A 19,797-nucleotide genomic window follows, 5' to 3' on the forward strand; every position below is an offset into this window, starting at 1 on the left:
AGATCAGTCAGTGTAAGAGTATAATATCACAGTGCCCCCATAGTAGTATCAGTCAGTGTAAGAGTATAATATCACAGTGCTCCCATAGTAGTGTCAGTCAGTGTAAGAGTATAAGATCACAGTGCCCCCATAATAAGATCAGTCAGTGTATGAGTATAATATCACAGTGCCCCCATAGTAATATCAGTCAGTGTAAGAGTATAATATCACAGTGCCCCCATAGTAGTGTCAGTCAGTGTAAGAGTATAAGATCACAGTGCCCCCATAGTAATATCAGTCAGTGTAAGAGTATAATATCACAGTGCCCCCATAGTAGTATCAGTCAGTGTAAGAGTATAATATCACAGTGCTCCCATTGTAGTGTCAGTCAGTGTAAGAGTATAAGATCACAGTGCCCCCATAATAAGATCAGTCAGTGTAAGAGTATAATATCACAGTGCCCCCATAGTAGTATCAGTCAGTGTAAGAGTATAATATCACAGTGCTCCCATAGTAGTGTCAGTCAGTGTAAGAGTATAAGATCACAGTGCCCCCATAGTAGTGTCAGTCAGTGTAAGAGTATAAGATCACAGTGCCCCCATAATAAGATCAGTCAGTGTAAGAGTATAATATCACAGTGCCCCCATAGTAGTATCAGTCAGTGTAAGAGTATAATATCACAGTGCTCCCATAGTAGTGTCAGTCAGTGTAAGAGTATAAGATCACAGTGCCCCCATAATAAGATCAGTCAGTGTATGAGTATAATATCACAGTGCCCCCATAGTAGTATCAGTCAGTGTAAGAGTATAATATCACAGTACCCCCATAGTAATATCAGTCAGTATAAGAGTATAATATCACAGTGCCCCCATAGTAGTATCAGTCAGTGTAAGAGTATAATATCACAGTGCCCCCATAGTAGTATCAGTCAGTATAAGAGTATAATATCACAGTGCCCCATAGTAGTATCAGTCAGTGTAAGAGTATAAGATCACAGTGCCCCCATAGTAATATCAGTCAGTGTAAGAGTATAATATCACAGTGCCCCCATAGTAGTATCAGTCAGTGTAAGAGTATAATATCACAGTGCTCCCATTGTAGTGTCAGTCAGTGTAAGAGTATAAGATCACAGTGCCCCCATAATAAGATCAGTCAGTGTAAGAGTATAATATCACAGTGCCCCCATAGTAGTATCAGTCAGTGTAAGAGTATAATATCACAGTGCTCCCATAGTAGTGTCAGTCAGTGTAAGAGTATAAGATCACAGTGCCCCCATAATAAGATCAGTCAGTGCATGAGTATAATATCACAGTGCCCCCATAGTAGTATCAGTCAGTATAAGAGTATAATATCACAGTGACCCCATAGTAGTATCAGTCAGTGTAAGAGTATAATATCACAGTGCCCCCATAGTAGTATCAGTCAGTGTAAGAGTATAATATCACAGTGCCCCCATAGTAGTATCAGTCAGTGTAAGAGTATAACATCACAGTGCCCCCATAGTAATATCAGTCAGTATAAGAGTATAATATCACAGTGCCCCCATTGTAGTATCTGTCAGTATAAGAGTATAATATCACAGTTCCCCCATAGTAATATCAGTCAGTATAAGAGTATAATATCACAGTGCCCCCATAGAAATATCAGTCAGTATAAGAGTATAATATCACAGTGCGCCCATAGTAATATCAGTCAGTATAAGAGTATAATATCACAGTGCCCCCATAGTAGTATCAGTCAGTGTAAGAGTATAATATCACAGTGCCCCCATAGTAGTATCAGTCAGTGTAAAAGTATAATATCACAGTGCCCCCATAGTAGTATCTGTCAGTGTAAGAGTATAATATCACAGTGCCCCCATAGTAGTATCAGTCAGTATAAGAGTATAATATCACAGTGCCCCCATAGTAGTGTCAGTCAGTGTAAGAGTATAATATCACAGTGCCCCCATAGTAGTATCAGTCAGTGTAAAAGTATAATATCACAGTGCCCCCATAGTAGTATCTGTCAGTATAAGAGTATAATATCACAGTGCCCCCATAGTAGTATCAGTCAGTATAAGAGTATAATATCACAGTGCCCCCATAGTAGTATCAGTCAGTATAAGAGTATAATATCACAGTGCCCCATAGTAGTATCAGTCAGTGTAAGAGTATAATATCACAGTGCCCCCATAGTAGTATCAGTCAGTATAAGAGTATAATATCACAGTGCCCCCATAGTAGTGTCAGTCAGTGTAAAAGTATAATATCACAGTGCCCCATAGTAGTATCAGTCAGTATAAGAGTATAATATCTCAGTGCCCCCATAGTAGTATCAGTCAGTATAAGAGTATAATATCACAGTGCCCCCATAGTAGTATCAGTCAGTGTAAGAGTATAATATCACAGTGCCTCCATAGTAGTGTCAGTCAGTGTAAGAGTATAATATCACAGTGCCCCATAGTAGTATCAGTCAGTATAAGAGTATAATATCACAGTGCCCCATAGTAGTATCAGTCAGTGTAAGAGTATAATATCACAGTGCCCTCATAGTAGTATCAGTCAGTATAAGAGTATAATATCACAGTGCCCCCATAGTAGTATCAGTCAGTGTAAGAGTATAATATCACAGTGCCCCCATAGTAGTATCAGTCAGTGTAAGAGTATAATATCACAGTGCCCCTGTAGTAGTATCAGTCAGTGTAAGAGTATAATATCACAGTGCCCCCATAGTAGTATCAGTCAGTGTAAGAGTATAATATCACAGTGCCCCCATAGTAGTATCAGTCAGTGTAAGAGTATAATATCACAGTGCCCTCATAGTAGTGTCAGTCAGTGTAAGAGTATAATATCACAGTGCCCCCATAGTAGTATCAGTCAGTGTAAGAGTATAATATCACAGTGCCCCCATAGTAGTATCAGTCAGTGTAAGAGTATAATATCACAGTGCCCTCATAGTAGTATCAGTCAGTGTAAGAGTATAATATCAGTGCCCCCATAGTAGTATCAGTCAGTGTAAGAGTATAATATCACAGTGCCCCTGTAGTAGTATCAGTCAGTGTAAGAGTATAATATCACAGTGCCCCCATAGTAGTATCAGTCAGTGTAAGAGTATAATATCACAGTGCCCCCATAGTAGTATCAGTCAGTGTAAGAGTATAATATCACAGTGCCCCCATAGTAGTATCAGTCAGTATAAAAGTATAATATCACAGTGCTCCCATAGTAGTATCAGTCAGTATAAGAGTATAATATCACAGTGCCCTCATAGTAGTGTCAGTCAGTGTAAGAGTATAATATCACAGTGCCCCCATAGTAGTATCAGTCAGTGTAAGAGTATAATATCACAGTGCCCCCATAGTAGTATCAGTCAGTATAAAAGTATAATATCACAGTGCTCCCATAGTAGTATCAGTCAGTATAAGAGTATAATATCACAGTGCCCTCATAGTAGTATCAGTCAGTATAAGAGTATAATATCACAGTGCCCCCATAGTAGTATCAGTCAGTATAAGAGTATAATATCACAGTGCCCCCATAGTAGTATCAGTCAGTATAAAAGTATAATATCACAGTGCTCCCATAGTAGTATCAGTCAGTATAAGAGTATAATATCACAGTGCCCTCATAGTAGTGTCAGTCAGTGTAAGAGTATAATATCACAGTGCCCTCACAGTAGTGTAAGTCAGTGTAAGAGTTTAATATCACAGTGCCCCCATAGTAGTATCAGTCAGTATAAAAGTATAATATCACAGTGCTCCCATAGTAGTATCAGTCAGTATAAAAGTATAATATCACAGTGCTCCCATAGTAGTATCAGTCAGTATAAGAGTATAATATCACAGTGCCCTCATAGTAGTGTCAGTCAGTGTAAGAGTATAATATCACAGTGCCCTCATAGTAGTATCAGTCAGTATAAGAGTATAATATCACAGTGCCCTCATAGTAGTGTCAGTCAGTGTAAGAGTATAATATCACAGTGCCCCCATAGTAGTATCAGTCAGTATAAGAGTATAATATCACAGTGCCCCCATAGTAGTATCAGTCAGTATAAGAGTATAATATCACAGTGCACCATAGTAGTATCAGTCAGTGTAAGAGTATAATATCACAGTGCCCCCATAGTAGTATCAGTCAGTATAAGAGTATAATATCACAGTGCCCTCATAGTAGTGTCAGTCAGTGTAAGAGTATAATATCACAGTGCCCCCATAGTAGTATCAGTCAGTATAAAAGTATAATATCACAGTGCTCCCATAGTAGTATCAGTCAGTATAAGAGTATAATATCACAGTGCCCTCATAGTAGTGTCAGTCAGTGTAAGAGTATAATATCACAGTGCCCTCATAGTAGTATCAGTCAGTGTAAGAGTATAATATCACAGTGCCCCCATAGTAGTATCAGTCAGTATAAAAGTATAATATCACAGTGCTCCCATAGTAGTATCAGTCAGTATAAGAGTATAATATCACAGTGCCCTCATAGTAGTGTCAGTCAGTGTAAGAGTATATTATCACAGTGCCCTCATAGTAGTATCAGTCAGTATAAGAGTATAATATCACAGTGCCCTCATAGTAGTGTCAGTCAGTGTAAGAGTATAATATCACAGTGCCCCCATAGTAGTATCAGTCAGTATAAAAGTATAATATCACAGTGCCCCCATAGTAGTATCAGTCAGTATAAGAGTATAATATCACAGTGCCCTCATAGTAGTGTCAGTCAGTGTAAGAGTATAATATCACAGTGCCCTCACAGTAGTGTCAGTCAGTGTAAGAGTATAATATCACAGTGCCCCCATAGTAGTATCAGTCAGTGTAAGTGTATAATATCACAGTGCCCCATAGTAGTATCAGTCAGTATAAGAGTATAAAATCACAGTGCCCCATAGTAGTATCAGTCAGTGTAAGAGTATAATATCACAGTGCCCTCATAGTAGTATCAGTCAGTATAAGAGTATAATATCACAGTGCCCCCATAGTAGTATCAGTCAGTGTAAGAGTATAATATCACAGTGCCCCCATAGTAGTATCAGTCAGTGTAAGAGTATAATATCACAGTGCCCCTGTAGTAGTATCAGTCAGTGTAAGAGTATAATATCACAGTGCCCCCATAGTAGTATCAGTCAGTGTAAGAGTATAATATCACAGTGCCCCCATAGTAGTATCAGTCAGTGTAAGAGTATAATATCACAGTGCCCTCATAGTAGTGTCAGTCAGTGTAAGAGTATAATATCACAGTGCCCCCATAGTAGTATCAGTCAGTGTAAGAGTATAATATCACAGTGCCCCCATAGTAGTATCAGTCAGTGTAAGAGTATAATATCACAGTGCCCTCATAGTAGTATCAGTCAGTGTAAGAGTATAATATCACAGTGCCCCCATAGTAGTATCAGTCAGTGTAAGAGTATAATATCACAGTGCCCCTGTAGTAGTATCAGTCAGTGTAAGAGTATAATATCACAGTGCCCCCATAGTAGTATCAGTCAGTGTAAGAGTATAATATCACAGTGCCCCCATAGTAGTATCAGTCAGTGTAAGAGTATAATATCACAGTGCCCCCATAGTAGTATCAGTCAGTATAAAAGTATAATATCACAGTGCTCCCATAGTAGTATCAGTCAGTATAAGAGTATAATATCACAGTGCCCTCATAGTAGTGTCAGTCAGTGTAAGAGTATAATATCACAGTGCCCCCATAGTAGTATCAGTCAGTGTAAGAGTATAATATCACAGTGCCCCCATAGTAGTATCAGTCAGTATAAAAGTATAATATCACAGTGCTCCCATAGTAGTATCAGTCAGTATAAGAGTATAATATCACAGTGCCCTCATAGTAGTATCAGTCAGTATAAGAGTATAATATCACAGTGCCCCCATAGTAGTATCAGTCAGTATAAGAGTATAATATCACAGTGCCCCCATAGTAGTATCAGTCAGTATAAAAGTATAATATCACAGTGCTCCCATAGTAGTATCAGTCAGTATAAGAGTATAATATCACAGTGCCCTCATAGTAGTGTCAGTCAGTGTAAGAGTATAATATCACAGTGCCCTCACAGTAGTGTAAGTCAGTGTAAGAGTTTAATATCACAGTGCCCCCATAGTAGTATCAGTCAGTATAAAAGTATAATATCACAGTGCTCCCATAGTAGTATCAGTCAGTATAAAAGTATAATATCACAGTGCTCCCATAGTAGTATCAGTCAGTATAAGAGTATAATATCACAGTGCCCTCATAGTAGTGTCAGTCAGTGTAAGAGTATAATATCACAGTGCCCTCATAGTAGTATCAGTCAGTATAAGAGTATAATATCACAGTGCCCTCATAGTAGTGTCAGTCAGTGTAAGAGTATAATATCACAGTGCCCCCATAGTAGTATCAGTCAGTATAAGAGTATAATATCACAGTGCCCCCATAGTAGTATCAGTCAGTATAAGAGTATAATATCACAGTGCACCATAGTAGTATCAGTCAGTGTAAGAGTATAATATCACAGTGCCCCCATAGTAGTATCAGTCAGTATAAGAGTATAATATCACAGTGCCCTCATAGTAGTGTCAGTCAGTGTAAGAGTATAATATCACAGTGCCCTCATAGTAGTATCAGTCAGTGTAAGAGTATAATATCACAGTGCCCCCATAGTAGTATCAGTCAGTATAAAAGTATAATATCACAGTGCTGCCATAGTAGTATCAGTCAGTATAAGAGTAGAATATCACAGTGCCCTCATAGTAGTGTCAGTCAGTGTAAGAGTATAATATCACAGTGCCCTCATAGTAGTATCAGTCAGTATAAGAGTATAATATCACAGTGCCCTCATAGTAGTGTCAGTCAGTGTAAGAGTATAATATCACAGTGCCCCCATAGTAGTATCAGTCAGTATAAAAGTATAATATCACAGTGCCCCCATAGTAGTATCAGTCAGTATAAGAGTATAATATCACAGTGCCCTCATAGTAGTGTCAGTCAGTGTAAGAGTATAATATCACAGTGCCCTCACAGTAGTGTCAGTCAGTGTAAGAGTATAATATCACAGTGCCCCCATAGTAGTATCAGTCAGTGTAAGTGTATAATATCACAGTGCCCCCATAGTAGTATCAGTCAGTATAAGAGTATAATATCACAGTGCCCTAATAGTAGTATCAGTCAGTATAAGAGTATAATATCACAGTGCCCCCATAGTAGTATCAGTCAGTATAAAAGTATAATATCACAGTGCTCCCATAGAAGTATCAGTCAGTATAAGAGTATAATATCACAGTGCCCTCATAGTAGTGTCAGTCAGTGTAAGAGTATAATATCACAGTGCCCCCATAGTAGTGTCAGTCAGTGTAAGAGTATAATATCACAGTGCCCCCATAGTAGTGTCAGTCAGTATAAGAGTATAATATCACAGTGCCCCCATAGTAGTATCAGTCAGTATAAGAGTATAATATCACAGTGCCCCCATAGTAGTATCAGTCAGTATAAAAGTATAATATCACAGTGCCCCATAGTAGTATCAGTCAGTATAAGAGTATAATATCACAGTGCCCTCATAGTAGTGTCAGTCAGTGTAAGAGTATAATATCACAGTGCCCCCATAGTAGTATCAGTCAGTATAAAAGTATAATATCACAGTGCCCCCATAGTAGTATCAGTCACTGTAAGAGTATAATATCACAGTGCTCCCATAGTAGTATCAGTCAGTATAAGAGTATAATATCACAGTGCCCTCATAGTAGTGTCAGTCAGTGTAAGAGTATAATATCACAGTGCCCCCATAGTAGTATCAGTCAGTATAAAAGTATAATATCACAGTGCCCACATAGTAGTATCAGTCAGTATAAGAGTATAATATCACAGTGGCCCCATAGTAGTATCAGTCAGTATAAGAGTATTATATCACAGTGCCCTCATAGTAGTATCAGTCAGTATAAGAGTATAATATCACAGTGCCCCCATAGTAGTATCAGTCAGTGTAAGAGAATAATATCACAGTGCCCCATAGTAGTATCAGTCAGTATAAGAGTATAATATCACAGTGCCCCCATAGTAGTATCAGTCAGTATAAGAGTATAATATCACAGTGCACCATAGTAGTATCAGTCAGTGTAAGAGTATAATATCACAGTGCACCATAGTAGTATCAGTCAGTGTAAGAGTATAATATCACAGTGCCCCCATAGTAGTATCAGTCAGTGTAAGAGTATAATATCACAGTGCCCCCATAGTAGTATCAGTCAGTATAAGAGTATAATATCACAGTGCCCCCATAGTAGTATCAGTCAGTGTAAGAGTATAATATCACAGTGCCCCCATAGTAGTATCAGTCAGTATAAGGGTATAATATCACAGTGCCCCCATAGTAGTATCAGTCAGTATAAGAGTATAATATCACAGTGCCCCTGTAGTAGTATCAGTCAGTGTAAGAGTATAATATCACAGTGCCCCCATAGTAGTGTCAGTCAGTGTAAGAGTATAATATCACAGTGCCCCCATAGTAGTATCAGTCAGTATAAAAGTATAATATCACAGTGCCCCCATAGTAGTATCAGTCAGTATAAAAGTATATCACAGTGCCCCCATAGTAGTATCAGTCAGTATAAGAGTATAATATCACAGTGCCCTCATAGTAGTGTCAGTCAGTGTAAGAGTATAATATCACAGTGCCCTCATAGTAGTGTCAGTCAGTGTAAGAGTATAATATCACAGTGCCCCCATGGTAATATCAGTCAGTGTAAGAGTATAATATCACAGAGCCCCCATAGGAGTGTCAGTCAGTATAAGAGTATAATATCACAGTGCCCCCATAGTAGTATCAGTCAGTATAAAAGTATAATATCACAGTGCCCCCATAGTAGTATCAGTCAGTATAAGAGTATAATATCACAGTGCACCATAGTAGTATCAGTCAGTGTAAGAGTATAATATCACAGTGCCCCCATAGTAGTATCAGTCAGTGTAAAACTATAATATCACAGTGCCCCCATAGTAATATCAGTCAGTGTAAGAGTATAATATCACAGTGCACCATAGTAGTATCAGTCAGTGTAAGAGTATAATATCACAGTGCCCCCATAGTAGTATCATTCAGTGTAAGAGTATAATATCACAGTGCCCCCATAGTAGTGTCAGTCAGTGTAAGAGTATAATATCACAGTGCCCCCATAGTAATATCAGTCAGTGTAAGAGTATAATATCACAGTGCCCCCATAGGAGTGTCAGTCAATATAAGAGTATAATATCACAGTGCCTTCATAGTAGTATCAGTCAGTATAAAAGTATAATAAAACAGTGCCCCCATAGTAGTATCAGTCAGTGTAAGAGTATAATATCACAGTGCCCCCATAGTAGTATCAGTCAGTATAAAAGTATAATATCACAGTGCCCCCATAGTAGTATCAGTCAGTATAAGAGTATAATATCACAGTGCCCTCATAGTAGTGTCAGTCAGTATAAAAGTATAATATCACAGTGCCCCATAGTAGTGTCAGTCAGTGTAAAATTATAATATCACAGTGCCCTCATAGTAGTATCAGTCAGTATAAGAGTATAATATCACAGTGCCCCCATAGTAGTATCAGTCAGTATAAGAGTATAATATCACAGTGCCCTCATAGTAGTATCAGTCAGTATAAGAGTATAATATAACAGTGCCATCATAGTAGTATCAGTCAGTATAAGAGTATAATATCACAGTGCCCCCATAGTAGTGTCAGTCAGTGTAAGAGTATAATATCACAGTGCCCTCACAGTAGTGTAAGTCAGTGTAAGAGTATAATATCACAGTGCCCCCATAGTAGTATCAGTCAGTATAAGAGTATAATATCACAGTGCCCCCATAGTAGTATCAGTCAGTATAAGAGTATAATATCACAGTGCCCTCATAGTAGTGTCAGTCAGTGTAAATGTATAATATCACAGTGCCCCATAGTAGTATCAGTCAGTATAAGAGTATAATATCACAGTGCCCCCATAGTAGTATCAGTCAGTGTAAAAGTATAATATCACAGTGCCCCCATAGTAGTATCAGTCAGTATAAGAGTCTAATATCACAGTGCCCCCATAGTAGTATCAGTCAGTGTAAGTGTATAATGTCACAGTGCCCCCATAGTAGTATCAGTCAGTGTAATAGTATAATATCACAGTGCCCCCATAGTAGTATCAGTCAGTGTAAAAGTATAATATCACAGTGCCCCCATAGTAGTATCAATCAGTGTAAGAGTATAATATCACAGTGCCCCCATAGTAGTATCAGTGTAATAGTATAATATCACAGTGCCCCCATAGTAGTATCAGTCAGTATAAGAGTATAATATCACAGTGCCCCCATAGTAGTGTCAGTCAGTGTAAGAATATAATATCACAGTGCCCCCATAGTAGTATCAGTCAGTGTAAAAGTATAATATCACAGTGCCCCCATAGTATTATCAGTCAGTATAAGAGTATAATATCACAGTGCCCCCATAGTAGTATCAGTCAGTATAAGAGTATAATATCACAGTGCCCCCATAGTAGTGTCAGTCAGTGTAAGAGTATAATATCACAGTGCCCCCATAGTATCAGTCAGTATAAAAGTATAATATCACAGTGCCCACATAGTAGTATCAGTTAGTATAAGAGTATAATATCACAGTGCCCCCATAGTAGTATCAGTCAGTATAAGAGTATAATATCACAGGGCACCATAGTAGTATCAGTCAATGTAAGAGTATAATATCACAGTGCCCCCATAGTAGCATCAGTCAGTGTAAGAGTATAATATTACAGTGCCCCCATAGTAGTATCAGTCAGTGTAAGAGTATAATATCACAGTACCCCCATAGTAATATCAGTCAGTATAAGAGTATAATATCACAGTGCCCCCATAGTAGTAGTATCAGTCAGTATGAGTATAATATCACAGTGCCCCCATAGTAGTATCAGTCAGTGCAAGAGTATAATATCACAGTGCCCCCATAGTAGTATCAGTCAGTGTAAGAGTATAATATCACAGTTCCCCTGTAGTAGTATCAGTCAGTGTAAGAGTATAATATCACAGTGCCCCCATAGTAGTATTAGTCAGTATAAGAGTATAAAATCACAGTGCTCCCATAGTATTATCAGTCAGTATAAGAGTATAATATCACAGTGCCCCCATAGTAGTGTCAGTCAGTGTAAGAGTATAATATCACAGTGCCCCCATAGTAGTATCAGTCAGTGTAAAAGTATAATATCACAGTGCCCCCATAGTATTATCAGTCAGTATAAGAGTATAATATCACAGTGCCCCCATAGTAGTGTCAGTCAGTGTAAGAGTATAATATCACAGTGCCCCCATAGTAGTATCAGTCAGTGTAAGAGTATAATATCACAGTGCCCCCATAGTAGTGTCAGTCAGTGTAAGAGTATAATATCACAGTGCCCCCATAGTATCAGTCAGTATAAAAGTATAATATCACAGTGCCCCCATAGTAGTATCAGTTAGTATAAGAGTATAATATCACAGTGCCCCCATAGTAGTATCAGTCAGTATAAGAGTATAATATCACAGTGCACCATAGTAGTATCAGTGTAAGAGTATAATATCACAGTGCCCCCATAGTAGTATCAGTCAGTGTAAGAGTATAATATCACAGTGCCCCCATAGTAGTATCAGTCAGTGTAAGAGTATAATATCACAGTGCCCCCATAGTAGTAGTATCAGTCAGTATGAGTATAATATCACAGTGCCCCCATAGTAGTATCAGTCAGTGTAAGAGTATAATATCACAGTGCCCCCATAGTAGTATCAGTCAGTGTAAGAGTATAATATCACAGTGCCCCCATAGTAGTATCAGTCAGTGTAAGAGTATAATATCACAGTGCCCCCATAGTAGTATCAGTCAGTATGAGTATAATATCACAGTGCACCCATAGTAGTATCAGTCAGTATAAGAGTATAATATCACAGTGCCCCCATAGTAGTATCAGTCAGTATGAGTATAATATCACAGTGCCCCCATAGTAGTATCAGTCAGTGTAAGAGTATAATATCACAGTGCCCCCATAGTAGTATCAGTCAGTGTAAGAGTATAATATCACAGTGCCCCCATAGTAGTATCAGTCAGTGTAAGAGTATAATATCACAGTGCCCCCATAGTAGTATCAGTCAGTATGAGTATAATATCACAGTGCACCCATAGTAGTATCAGTCAGTGTAAGAGTATAATATCACAGTGCCCCCATAGTAGTATCAGTCAGTATGAGTATAATATCACAGTTCCCCTGTAGTAGTATCAGTCAGTGTAAGAGTATAATATCACAGTGCCCCCATAGTAGTGTCAGTCAGTGTAAGAGTATAATATCACAGTGCCCCCATAGTAGTATCAGTCAGTATAAAAGGATAATATCACAGTGCCCCCATAGTAGTATCTGTCAGTATAAGAGTATAATATCACAGTGCCCCCGTAGTAGTGTCAGTCAGTGTAAGAGTATAATATCACAGTGCCCCCATAGTAGTATCAGTCAGTATAAAAGTATAATATCACAGTGCCCCCATAGTAGTATCTGTCAGTATAAGAGTATAATATCACAGTGCCCCCGTAGTAGTGTCAGTCAGTGTAAGAGTATAATATCACAGTGCCCCCATAGTAGTATCTGTCAGTATAAGAGTATAATATCACAGTGCCCCCGTAGTAGTGTCAGTCAGTATAAGAGTATAATATCACAGTGTCCCCATAGTAGTATCAGTCAGTGTAAGAGTATAATATCACAGTGCCCCCATAGTAGTATCTGTCAGTATAAGAGTATAATATCACAGTGCCCCCGTAGTAGTATCAGTCAGTGTAAGAGTATAATATCACAGTGCCCCCATAGTAGTGTCAGTCAGTATAAGAGTATAATATCACAGTGCCCCCATAGTAGTATCAGTCAGTGTAAGAGTATAATATCACAGTGCCCCATAGTAGTGTCAGTCAGTATAAGAATATAATATCACAGTGCCCCATAGTAGTATCAGTCAGTGTAAGAGTATAATATCACAGTGCCCCCGTAGTAGTATCATTCAGTGTAAGAGTATAATATCACAGTGCTCCCATAGTAGTATCAGTCAGTATAAGAGTATAATATCACAGCGCCCCCATAGTAGTATAAGTCAGTGTAAGAGTATAATATCACAGTGCCCCATAGTAGTGTCAGTCAGTATAAGAATATAATATCACAGTGCCCCCGTAGTAGTATCATTCAGTGTAAGAGTATAATATCACAGTGCCCCCATAGTAGTATCAGTCAGTATAGGAGTATAATATCACAGTGCCCTCATAGTAGTATCAGTCAGTATAAGAGTATAATATCAGAGTGCCCCCATAGTAGTATCAGTCAGTATAAGAGTATAATATCACAGTGCCCTCATAGTAGTATCAGTCAGTATAAGAGTATAATATCACAGTGCCCCCATAGTAGTATCAGTCAGTATAAGAGTATAATATCACAGTGCCCTCATAGTAGTATCAGTCAGTATAAGAGTATAATATCACAGTGCCCTCATAGTAGTATCAGTCAGTATAAGAGTATAATATCACAGTGCCCCCATAGTAGTATCAGTCAGTATAAGAGTATAATATCACAGTGCCCCCATAGTAGTATCAGTCAGTATAAGAGTATAATATCACAGTGCCCTCATAGTAGTATCAGTCAGTATAAGAGTATAATATAACAGTGCCCTCATAGTAGTATCCGTCAGTATAAGAGTATATCACAGTGCCCCCATAGTAGTATCAGTCAATGTAAGAGTATAATATCACAGTGCACCATAGTAGTATCAGTCAGTGTAAGAGTATAATATCACAGTGCCCCCATAGTAGTATCAGTCAGTGTAAGAGTATAATATCACAGTGCCCCCATAGTAGTAGTATCAGTCAGTATGAGTATAATATCACAGTGCCCCCATAGTAGTATCAGTCAGTGTAAGAGTATAATATCACAGTGCCCCCATAGTAGTATCAGTCAGTGTAAGAGTATAATATCACAGTGCCCCCATAGTAGTATCAGTCAGTGTAAGAGTATAATATCACAGTGCCCCCATAGTAGTATCAGTCAGTATGAGTATAATATCACAGTGCACCCATAGTAGTATCAGTCAGTATAAGAGTATAATATCACAGTGCCCCCATAGTAGTATCAGTCAGTATGAGTATAATATCACAGTGCCCCCATAGTAGTATCAGTCAGTGTAAGAGTATAATATCACAGTGCCCCCATAGTAGTATCAGTCAGTGTAAGAGTATAATATCACAGTGCCCCCATAGTAGTATCAGTCAGTGTAAGAGTATAATATCACAGTGCCCCCATAGTAGTATCAGTCAGTATGAGTATAATATCACAGTGCACCCATAGTAGTATCAGTCAGTGTAAGAGTATAATATCACAGTGCCCCCATAGTAGTATCAGTCAGTATGAGTATAATATCACAGTTCCCCTGTAGTAGTATCAGTCAGTGTAAGAGTATAATATCACAGTGCCCCCATAGTAGTGTCAGTCAGTGTAAGAGTATAATATCACAGTGCCCCCATAGTAGTATCAGTCAGTATAAAAGGATAATATCACAGTGCCCCCATAGTAGTATCTGTCAGTATAAGAGTATAATATCACAGTGCCCCCGTAGTAGTGTCAGTCAGTGTAAGAGTATAATATCACAGTGCCCCCATAGTAGTATCAGTCAGTATAAAAGTATAATATCACAGTGCCCCCATAGTAGTATCTGTCAGTATAAGAGTATAATATCACAGTGCCCCCGTAGTAGTGTCAGTCAGTGTAAGAGTATAATATCACAGTGCCCCCATAGTAGTATCTGTCAGTATAAGAGTATAATATCACAGTGCCCCCGTAGTAGTGTCAGTCAGTATAAGAGTATAATATCACAGTGTCCCCATAGTAGTATCAGTCAGTGTAAGAGTATAATATCACAGTGCCCCCATAGTAGTATCTGTCAGTATAAGAGTATAATATCACAGTGCCCCCGTAGTAGTATCAGTCAGTGTAAGAGTATAATATCACAGTGCCCCCATAGTAGTGTCAGTCAGTATAAGAGTATAATATCACAGTGCCCCCATAGTAGTATCAGTCAGTGTAAGAGTATAATATCACAGTGCCCCATAGTAGTGTCAGTCAGTATAAGAATATAATATCACAGTGCCCCATAGTAGTATCAGTCAGTGTAAGAGTATAATATCACAGTGCCCCCGTAGTAGTATCATTCAGTGTAAGAGTATAATATCACAGTGCTCCCATAGTAGTATCAGTCAGTATAAGAGTATAATATCACAGCGCCCCCATAGTAGTATAAGTCAGTGTAAGAGTATAATATCACAGTGCCCCATAGTAGTGTCAGTCAGTATAAGAATATAATATCACAGTGCCCCCGTAGTAGTATCATTCAGTGTAAGAGTATAATATCACAGTGCCCCCATAGTAGTATCAGTCAGTATAGGAGTATAATATCACAGTGCCCTCATAGTAGTATCAGTCAGTATAAGAGTATAATATCAGAGTGCCCCCATAGTAGTATCAGTCAGTATAAGAGTATAATATCACAGTGCCCTCATAGTAGTATCAGTCAGTATAAGAGTATAATATCACAGTGCCCCCATAGTAGTATCAGTCAGTATAAGAGTATAATATCACAGTGCCCTCATAGTAGTATCAGTCAGTATAAGAGTATAATATCACAGTGCCCTCATAGTAGTATCAGTCAGTATAAGAGTATAATATCACAGTGCCCCCATAGTAGTATCAGTCAGTATAAGAGTATAATATCACAGTGCCCCCATAGTAGTATCAGTCAGTATAAGAGTATAATATCACAGTGCCCTCATAGTAGTATCAGTCAGTATAAGAGTATAATATAACAGTGCCCTCATAGTAGTATCCGTCAGTATAAGAGTATATCACAGTGCCCCCATAGTAGTATCAGTCAATGTAAGAGTATAATATCACAGTGCACCATAGTAGTATCAGTCAGTGTAAGAGTATAATATCACAGTGCCCTCATAGTAGTATCAGTCAGTATAAGAGTATAATATCACAGTGCCCCCATAGTAGTATCAGTCAGTGTAAGAGTATAATATCACAGTGCCCCCATAGTAGTGTCAGTCAGTGTAAGAGTATAATATCACAGTGCCCTCATAGTAGTATCAGTCAGTATAAGAGTATAATATCACAGTGCCCTCATAGTAGTATCAGTCAGTATAAGAGTATAATATCACAGTGCCCCCATAGTAGTATCAGTCAGTATAAGAGTATAATATAACAGTGCCCTCATAGTAGTATCCGTCAGTATAAGAGTATAATATCACAGTGCCCCCATAGTAGTATCAGTCAGTGTAAGAGTATAATATCACAGTGTCCCCATAGTAGTGTCAGTCAGTGTAAGAGTATAATATCACAGTGCCCCCATAGTAGTATCAGTCAGTATAAAAGTATAATATCACAGTGCCCCCATAGTAGTATCAGTCAGTATAAGAGTATAATATCACAGTGCCCCCATAGTAGTATCAGTCAGTATAAGAGTATAATATCACAGTGCCCCCATAGTAGTATCAGTCAGTATAAGAGTATAATATCACAGTGCCCTCATAGTAGTGTCAGTCAGTGTAAAAGTGTAATATCACAGTGCCCCATAGTAGTGTCAGTCAGTGTAAAAGTATAATATCACAGTGCCCCCATAGTAGTATCAGTCAGTATAAGAGTATAATATCACAGTGCCCCCATAGTAGTATCAGTCAGTGTAAGAGTATAATATCACAGTGCCCCCATAGTAGTATCAGTCAGTGTAAGAGTATAATATCACAGTGCCCCCATAGTAGTATCAGTCAGTGTAACAGTATAACATCACATTGCCCCCATAGTAGTATCAGTCAGTGTAAGAGTATAATATCACAGTGCCCCCATAGTAGTATCAGTCAGTATAAGAGTATAATATCACAGTGCCCCCATAGTAGTATCAGTCAGTATAAGAGTATAATATCACAGTGCCCCCATAGTAGTATCAGTCAGTATAAGAGAATAATATCACAGTGCCCCCATAGTAGTATCAGTCAGTATAAGAGTATAATATCACAGTGCTCCCATAGTAGTGTCAGTCAGTGTAAGAGTATAATATCACAGTGCCCCCATAGTAGTATCAGTCAGTATAAGAGTATAATATCACAGTGCACCATAGTAGTATCAGTGTAAGAGTATAATAACACAGTGCCCCCATAGTAGTATCAGTCAGTGTAAGAGTATAATATCACAGTGCACCATAGTAGTATCAGTGTAAGAGTATAATATCACAGTGCCCCCATAGTAGTATCAGTCAGTGTAAGAGTATAATATCACAGTGCCCCCATAGTAGTATCAGTCAGTGTAAGAGTATAATATCACAGTGCCCCCATAGTAGTAGTATCAGTCAGTATGAGTATAATATCACAGTGCCCCCATAGTAGTATCAGTCAGTGTAAGAGTATAATATCACAGTGCCCCCATAGTAGTATCAGTCAGTGTAAGAGTATAATATCACAGTGCCCCCATAGCAGTGTCAGTCAGTGTAAGAGTATAATATCACAGTGCCCCCATAGTATCAGTCAGTATAAAAGTATAATATCACAGTGCCCCCATAGTATTATCAGTCAGTATAAGAGTATAATATCACAGTGCCCCCATAGTAGTATCAGTCAGTATAAGAGTATAATATCACAGTGCCCCCATAGTAGTATCAGTCAGTATAAGAGTATAATATCACAGTGCCCCCATAGTAGTATCAGTCAGTATAAGAGTATAATATCATAGTGCCCCCATAGTAGTGTCAGTCAGTGTAAGAGTATAATATCACAATGCCCCCATAGTATCAGTCAGTATAAAAGTATAATATCACAGTGCCCCCATAGTAATATCAGTTAGTATAAGAGTATAATATCATAGTGCCCCCATAGTAGTATCAGTCAGTAGAAGAGTATAATATCACAGTGCACCATAGTAGTATCAGTTTAAGAGTATAATATCACAGTGCCCCCATAGTAGTATCAGTCAGTGTAAGAGTATAATATCACAGTGCCCCCATAGTAGTATCAGTCAGTGTAAGAGTATAATATCACAGTGCCCCCATAGTAGTAGTATCAGTCAGTGTAAGAGTATAATATCACAGTGCCCCCATAGTAGTAGTATCAGTCAGTATGAGTATAATATCACAGTGCTCCCATAGTAGTATCAGTCAGTGTAAGAGTATAATATCACAGTGCCCCCATAGTAGTATCAGTCAGTGTAAGAGTATAATATCACAGTGCCCCCATAGTAGTATCAGTCAGTGTAAGAGTATAATATCACAGTGCCCCCATAGTAGTATCAGTCAGTATAAGAGTATAATATCACAGTTCCCCTGTAGTAGTATCAGTCAGTGTAAGAGTATAATATCACAGTGCCCCCATAGTAGTGTCAGTCAGTGTAAGAGTATAATATCACAGTGCCCCAGTAGTAGTATCAGTCAGTATAAAAGTATAATATCACAGTGCCCCCATAGTAGTATCTGTCAGTATAAGAGTATAATATCACAGTGCCCCCGTAGTAGAATCAGTCAGTGTAAGAGTATAATATCACAGTGCCCCATAATAGTATCAGTCAGTATAAGAGTATAATATCACAGTGCCCCCATAGTAGTGTCAGTCAGTATAAGAGTATAATATCACAGTGCCCCCATAGTAGTATTAGTCAGTATAAGAGTATAAAATCACAGTGCTCCCATAGTAGTATCAGTCAGTATAAGAGTATAATATCACAGTGCCCCATAGTAGTATCAGTCAGTGTAAGAGTATAATATCACAGTGCCCCCATAGTAGTATCAGTCAGTATAAGAGTATAATATCACAGTTCCCCCATAGTAGTATCAGTCAGTGTAAGAGTCTAATATCACAGTGCCCCCATAGTAGTATCAGTCAGCGTAAGAGTATAATATCACAGTGCCCCAATAGTAGTGACAGTCAGTGTAAGAGTATAGTATCACAGTGCCCCCATAGTAAGATCAGTCAGTGTAAGAGTATAATATCACAGTGCCCCCATAGTAGTATCAGTCAGTGTAAGAGTATAATATCACAGTGCCCCCATAGTAGTATCAGTCAGTGTAAGAGTATAATATCACAGTGCCCCCATAGTAGTGACAGTCAGTGTAAGAGTATAGTATCACAGTGCCCCCATAGTAAGATCAGTCAGTGTAAGAGTATAATATCACAGTGCCCCCATAGTAGTATCAGTCAGTATAAGAGTATAATATCACAGTGCCCCCATAGTAGTATCAGTCAGTGTAAGAGTATAATATCACAGTGCCCCCATAGTAGTATCAGTCAGTATAAGAGTATAATATCACAGTGCCCCCATAGTAGTATCAGTCAGTGTAAGAGTATAATATCACAGTGCCCCCATAATAAGATCAGTCAGTGTAAGAGTATAATATCACAGTGCCCCCATAGTATTATCAGTCAGTATAAGAGTATAATATCACAGTGCCCCCATAGTAGAATCAGTCAGTATAAGAGTATAATATCACAGTGCCCCCATAGTAGTATCAGTCAGTGTAAGAGTATAATATCACAGTGCCCCCATAGTAGTATCAGTCAGTATAAGAGTATAATATCACAGTGCCCCCATAGTAGTATCAGTCAGTGTAAGAGTATAATATCACAGTGCCCCCATAATAAGATCAGTCAGTGTAAGAGTATAATATCACAGTGCCCCCATAGTAGTATCAGTCAGTATAAGAGTATAATATCACAGAGCCCCCATAGTAGTATCAGTCAGTGTAAGAGTATAATATCACAGTGCCCCCATAATAAGATCAGTCAGTGTAAGAGTATAATATCACAGTGCC

Source organism: Phyllobates terribilis, unplaced genomic scaffold (assembly GCF_046119375.1).
Source record: "Phyllobates terribilis strain yellow unplaced genomic scaffold, ASM4611937v1 Scaffold_4__5_contigs__length_816908805, whole genome shotgun sequence".
NCBI lineage: Eukaryota > Metazoa > Chordata > Amphibia > Anura > Dendrobatidae > Phyllobates > Phyllobates terribilis.